The sequence below is a fragment of the Aedes aegypti genome, chromosome 2 (genome assembly GCF_002204515.2).
Source record: "Aedes aegypti strain LVP_AGWG chromosome 2, AaegL5.0 Primary Assembly, whole genome shotgun sequence".
NCBI classification, from domain to species: domain Eukaryota; kingdom Metazoa; phylum Arthropoda; class Insecta; order Diptera; family Culicidae; genus Aedes; species Aedes aegypti.
Window position 1 is genome coordinate 275220367 of NC_035108.1, and position 7530 is coordinate 275227896.

Sequence of the window (7530 nt, forward strand, 5' to 3'; positions counted from 1 at the left end):
CTCCGACGATTGCTATGAATAAAATGAGAGACCGCTTTTTCAACTGAATAAAACAAACAAAAAACGACTTGCCTGGATGGAGGCCGGTTGGCCTCCGCTGAATGCCCCTGTGGCTTAAACGGTTCTTCAGACTGCTGATTGCTCAACGACTTGCTGCTGATGACTGGATATGTTCCGCTGTTGTTTATCTGCTGACTGATAATGGTGCTCCGTTGCTGCACCGGCTGAATTTTTTCCTTTTGTGAAACTGTTTCGACTGATGTGGATTCCTTTGACGAATGGCATCTTATTTCGACTGGTAGACAACGATATTTCGGTTACGCTCCTTGATTTGCTCTTACTAGCAGGCGTCCTCCGGTTGAGGTGCTAGAAAAAGCGACTGAAACTTCACGGCTGTGAAGGTGTCTCCCGTGGCGGGCAGACCAACAAACCAAAACTTGCGAAAGCAACAAGAATTGGGGCGCTTGCTACAATAGCAAGCTAGGGAGCACAATTGCAAGGCTGCAATGCGCTGAATCCACTCCGGTTGAGTGGATCGGTGTGAAACTATCGTGTCATCCCAAACTAATCCTCATGTTCCAGTGACATCTCACTGGACTGATGGCGAACCTACATGAGGTACCAACGGTCTTGCACGCTGGCTCGAATATGATGGACTCTGATAGGCAAACTTCTATACTCAATCCTCATGCCCCAGTGACACGTTTCACTGGGCTGTTGGCAGAATGCTCATGAGGCACCAACGGTCTTGCACGTTGGCTCGGAGATTATTGGCCCTGGATGGCCCACACCGTATAGGCGAATCCACACTGATACCTTGCCTTCTACTACAAATCCTCATGCCCCAGTGACATCTCACTGGACTGATGGCGGCTGCTCATGAGGCACCAACGGTCTTTCACGCTGGCTCGAAAATTCTTGGCACAGGATAACAGGTTAAATGGAACTGGACTGTTTAGTGCAGTTGTACTTTCGGAACGGATGAAACTGTCTGAACACAACAACAATAGTTCGATGACAAACTTCTTCATGTCGGTCGAACTATGACTTTCATTCCCAGAGTCAATATTGATTGACTTTCAGTCTCGAAATAAATTTCAAAAAATATCACAAAACCAAAGTTTCGTTTAGTTCAGTCAGTAATTCTTAACACCAATTGAAGCGGCTTTTCATTGCCGGTAATCACATTCACTTCACTTAGCTACAGTCTGCATTCTGCACAGTGCGGTTTTGCGATGAGAGTTCTGGACTGTCTGACTGGATCGCTTCGTTGGATCGAATTTCACGGGGCCTAAACACTCATAACTGGAGTCCTTGCTGTACTTACTGCAGTGCTTCCTCTGTTTCGTATGTGTTTTGGTGTGTGGCGACGTATTCTGACTTGCCGCCGGCCACTTGGGACGGAATCGCAAAGGTTTTCATTTTGCGAATGACATTGTCTGAATGCAGCAAAACCAACTTAACTTTTCGAACACATAATTACGATACACGACAAAACTGTGTTTTTGTTCTGGACGGCATTGACGATCAAAACAACGACGAAACTTTCTTCTCCATCTGTCCGCTACGAACGATCAAAACAAAAACGAAAATTTCTCCTGCCTCACACACACTAATGAACTTCACAATTTTTCGCTCGGTTATCAACAGCGCATGGTGTATCTCGTACTGACGGTTGTCGCGGCTTCCACGGAAATGGATTCTTCTTTAAACATTGATGCAACTGAACAGATGTTGCATAACCGAATTTATGAGAACTGTAGGACATTTTTGATACACCAATAAGCTGTACGGATTGCTTTCACACAACAAATGATTATTCTGACGGCATTTTTTCAATACACACTCCGTTGATTATACTGTACTACTGACTGACTGATTTTTTCTTCACAATTTCGTATCACAGTATCCTGGATGCACTGGATGATTTCCGTGTAGGAATGATTTTCGCCGCGATTGGCATTACACACACACTAATGTTCTCAGCTCTGACGCAGTAAATCATAGAATTTCGTTTCACAAGTTTTGATCTTCATAACTGTTTTGCTCCATGGATTTTGATGGCGGCGGTTCCATTTCACTAGCTCGACGATACTGGTACTTCGAAACTTCCGACGGGGTTTGCGAGCATTACGGACATTCACTCACGACGACGACCGTTCCGAGGTCCGACTTCGAAACCGACAATCCGGCTCGAAGGACCATTTTATGATTGCGCACATAAGAGCGTCTGTGTGGTAGTCGGAATCTTGTCGGACACCTTTCATTCATGGTCGTGGTGATAATCGGAACTGTAGCAGAATTGGCACACGAAATTGCTGAACTACAACACAACGTTTATTTGACGGACAAGTGGCACACAAAGTCTTCTGTATTAATACGGATGTTTATTGGAAACTTAGCTTCAACTACTTTTCTGACTGTATTTCGATTCAAACACTGTACTGTACTGTAAACTGTTCACATAAACATTAAACGATCACTGTATTTCTGGACGATTACAAACTGGACGCGTGCGGACTAACTACATTAACTGTTGATCGGTTATTAACTGTAATGTTCTCAGACTTGACCTTTTATATGATCTTGATGTATAGACTTATTGTTCTGAAGTATTCTAAAGGCAATTATAGAGCGGTCAATCGCTTTCTACTGGAAGTTTGATGCACATAATGCTAAGTTTTGGCGGTAACAGTACTGAGTGACTGAGTGCATAACAATTGCATAAGATTTAGTTACGGTTACACTACAGTCTGACTATTCTAATCTGAATTCCTTGTTTATAAATGAACTTGCGTAAACAGTATTCAGTCACGAGCTATGGGTGGCAGTACTTGTTTTAAAAGTATACAATTAGCAACATTTGTATTTTCAAACGAAATATTTAAGAAATATTAAAAAAAATATCAATGTTACCCCGGATTACGGTATACATTATTGTTAAATTCTCTGAACATAAGTACTTACTAAGTATGAGTGAATATCTCTGTTTCTTCACTCTGAATCGTGATGTTATTATGTTTTCGATTGAAACGAATTTATAACAGTGCTTATTATTTTACCACATTTAGGTATTTATTTTCATTTGTTATATATAATTATGTGGTAATCTCTTCCACTAATTCGGAGTACTTCTAACAAACATAAATCTGATCGGGTTATCATTTCATATGAAACAGGCTTCTGCCGAGAATTTATGAGTCTTTTCACTTGGGAAACCTTGGGTTATTATACCTACAATATATTAGGGGAAGAGCACCAATTTTCGACCCATTCATTCGATTTAGGCTTACTTTGTATGAAAATCCGAAAATTGGCACAGATTTCTTGTACGTCGAAAATTAGTGCTTTTCCCCTACTACATTAGCATCATACATTTGTTAGTGTCGCGGAAACGCTTCGCAAACCACGAGTTTTCATTTCATCAGACAAAGCGTGGTTTAACCACGCAACCTATGTAAATACCTACCGCAATCAGACTCATGAGTGAAGATTCTTGAATACCTTGAAATATCAAACTCACACCATCGCCAATCTTCGGATTGGGTGAATAAATTACGTGCTGTCTGTCGCCTGCTAGGTGAATAATCATTTCCTTCGATAGTTTAGCGAGTGCTTGCTAACTTTTTGTTTTCTGCGTACCGTCGTGCGGGGTGACATTGGTCCATAAGGGTAACTTTGGGCCAAGATTTTTACAGCAAACTATAACTAGAATAATGAATACAATGCGGCAAGCTTCAAGAATACGTTATGAATAGCCACTGGATGGTCATGGATTAGTTTTTTGCCTCCCGTGCTAGTCAAGACATGCATCGAAAAGGGCGGTCAAAGTCACCCCCTAGGACCAATGTCACCCCGCACGGCGGTATCGTATTCTTATGGCTTTACTTCTGCTGCTTGCTATAGACACAGCATATAATATTGAAGAAATACTACGTGCCAAAGTGTGCGTACGGAGTATGTTATATTTTTATTTTTGTTTTTATTTGGTTGCTTCGTTTTCTTACGGGATTGCTGTTTTGGGCCCTTTTTTACATTCTTCACAACTTCATAACATAACTTGTGATCGCCTTCCGCGAAACCGGTTTTCTCAACATAGCGTCAATATTCTCCAGGCGTGGAGCTCAATACCTACTATTATTATTATTCCTTTAGATTCTTGGTATTGTTTTAAACTTCAATCTGAACGGAAGGGTATATGTTTACAAACACGGTCATCGAAATATTGCGCGAGATTGGACAACCAACGAATTGATATCCGTCTCAGCATGTTTCTATGCTGTTCATGCTGGATGAAAATTATTAATCGGCCAATGAACTGGAAACGAAAACAGAAAATTCATATTCATCTTTGTTCACATATGGTACATGTCATGCATTAGGGTGGGTCATAGTATTGTGGAAATTTAGCTGTAATGTTTATGTGGAGTTAATCTCCTACGAGGCTTAAGTATCGATTATGCAATCGTCAACATGGATCAGACACATTCAATACCAAGGTTTTATTTCAGGTAAAATTTTCTCATGTCGGTCTATTCTTGCGAACGCACCAACCATTTATGTTGAAAAAGCGCCAAAAAGGTTGAACAAGCCAGTGTTAGAGTGACTACTGGTAAAAATAGGGGATAACTGATATTGGTGGAGACATTTCTGGAGGTATACCTGGAACAGTAGTTTGGAAAATTTTCAGAGTAATCCTGGCTCGAATCAGAGTTCACTGCAAGGTTAAGGACTTTAGAGACCATTTTGGTTAAGATGGAGATTAAGACACCTTCTTTTAAAAATAGGGACTTTTTAGAGACTTGCTTTAAAATATAGACCAAGTCTTTAAAAATAGATTTGTTACCAACCCTGTTTACGGGAATGAAGCTAATAATTGGCACTTGTCGTGAAATTTCGAGCCATCATACCTCTTAAGATTTTTTTTACAGCAAGCAATGTTGTATTTTTTAATTGAATCGAAAAATCAGTCTCACAAACGCTCATATTCAAAATCAACCATAATGATCCACTCTAGCATAGACACATATAAATCCATCACCTACACATTTCTTTCTTCTAGCGTTGAGTTCCAACTGGGACAGTGCCTGCTTCTCAGCTTGTTTGTCGGACACACCTATATTTTTTTGTATTGTGGTGTATTTTTGAATTTTAAAATTAGTTTAACATTAGTTGGAAATTATTCCATAAATTCATCTTGCTGCGTGACTGAACTGAACTAATCTGCATTTATTGATAAAGAGCAATAACATGGTTTGCAAATATTTCTGAATCAATACTTTACGACCAAAACATTGTCATGTTTGCTTTCAATATAACATAGAATCGTCACATTGGATGATCATGTTTGATATATTCTTGCATGACCAAGCAGCTTTGGAAAGCGTGGGTAACAGCCGAGTTGTGTCAATTTCATTTGCATATTTTTTTTTCTCTAGTCTACACAGAGCGATAATACAGCCATATATGTATTAATACTATCTGGTTCTGTTGGCGTCAAATTGCGATGTGGAAGAGGCCGATATGGAGAGTTTGTTTGATTAGTATTCTTTGTGCTAGGTCATATACTCCACACTGAAGTCGAAAATTCAGATAATTGTTGTGCGGTAATCACAGAATAGAATACAAAAGTACTGGGTAAAGAGAATGACTTTTCGTTAGGGTGTGACTTGATTTTGTAAGCTGCATTATATAATAGACCGTGCGTACACAAATGAGTAATTCGTTCGATGCTTTATACAAATTTTCCGAAAATCAAATCGAAGTAGCTTCTAGCCTAGGCTCTTTGATTCAAGTGAGGAAACAAAGGGTACCACCAATCATAGTAACTTTTCCGAATTTGGAGGATTTAGGCAGGAAATTTTTAACTCCATTAGGGGAATCAAGATTTCCTTCTAAACACAGCTTTGCAAAGTGTAAATATAGCTGCCCATTTGCCTGTTCAAAGCACTGAGCAGCAAGTTAATTTGCTTTAAACTGACATGTGAAAAATCGAGTCGCAAAAAGTCTATTTTTTTGTCATTGGTGATTTTAATGCCAAAAATTGCTCATGAAATAATTCGCAAAGTAATTCCAACGGCAGTATTATATTTAATGAGTGCTCTTCATGATATTCCTCAATTTAATACCCTGATAGCCCTACATGCTTTTCCTTTACTAGAAACCCTTTTACGATTTATTTAGTTTTAACGGATTCCAGTTACCTTTGTAGCCAACTGATTATTGATGCTGATTTTGATTCTGATCATGTCCCTGTTGCATTTAAAATATTCCTTGAAGCGATTCTCAATCCTATTACCTCCAATTCCAATTATTTACGAGCCTACAGGAACACATATGAAAAAAAAAAACATCAATAGTTCAAGATCATCAAGATGTTAACATTTCTTTGCAAACAAAACTTGATATTGACAATGCTCTCGAATATTTAAAAAATTCCACTGTTGAAGCAAGGGACAATCCAATAGCAACATGTGAAGTAAAATTCGAAATCGTGGTTATAGACGATGATCTTAAACTCTTGGTCCGTCTTAAAAACGTATCGCACTCGCGATACTGCTATGAAAATTATATGGGAGGATCTGCAAAAAGAAATTAAAAAACGATTTTCTCAATTAAGAAACAAAAATTTTTCAATTGGATCCTGGCTCTAAGCCTTTAATTTTTGATAAAAAAAAAACTCAGAAGAAAATTCCGGCATTGAAAGAGAAAACAAATTATTACCATCTACAGTTCGAGGTTACGTTATATCAAAGCAGCATATTTTTTTCTAAATTTTCAATTTTTTTTATGAGAAAATGATTATTTGATTATGAATCAAAAATTGATATTATTCACCTAGCAGGTATTTTCAGTCATTTTTATTTTTTTTCAATATTTGTTGTTATTTTTTTTAATTCTAATATTTATTAGTGGTCCCGGCAAACTTCGTCTTGCCATCAAGTAGGCTGTTTAAAAACGTCATACAAAACAGGCAGTTCCGTTCGATCCCGTTTTTTCTAACTTTCCTGTGAACATCTTGAGTTTTTTATACACACAAACACGTCGGAACACTTCAGAATCATATCTATATGATAAATTTCAAAATCCGATAGCCCGTTCTCAAGTCATTTCGTGACATACAAACACCACTCCATTTTTATTTAGATAGATTAATACCTACGTGTTTATTGGAGAAATTCTAAAAGAAATATATTCCGGGAAAATCTTTGGATAGATTCATAGATGAGATTTTTCAGAAATCTATAAAAAAATAATGTTGAGCAGTTCATGAACATTTCTAGTAGGAAATTATGGAATTTCAAGAGTTATTATGAGGAGTTCATGGTAATTTTTTTGAAAATAAATCTTTAGTAATTTTTTGGGTGGGATAAATTATTAATAAATTTCCTAAGAATTCTTAAACATAATGTATGTAGTAAATTTTAACTACTAGCTCAACTTTTCCCGCACTAAAAGAAAGGATACGCGTTCCAGATGACAACTTCGGATATCGAAACCTTTTAAAAGACGGCGAATCAATTTAAAAGT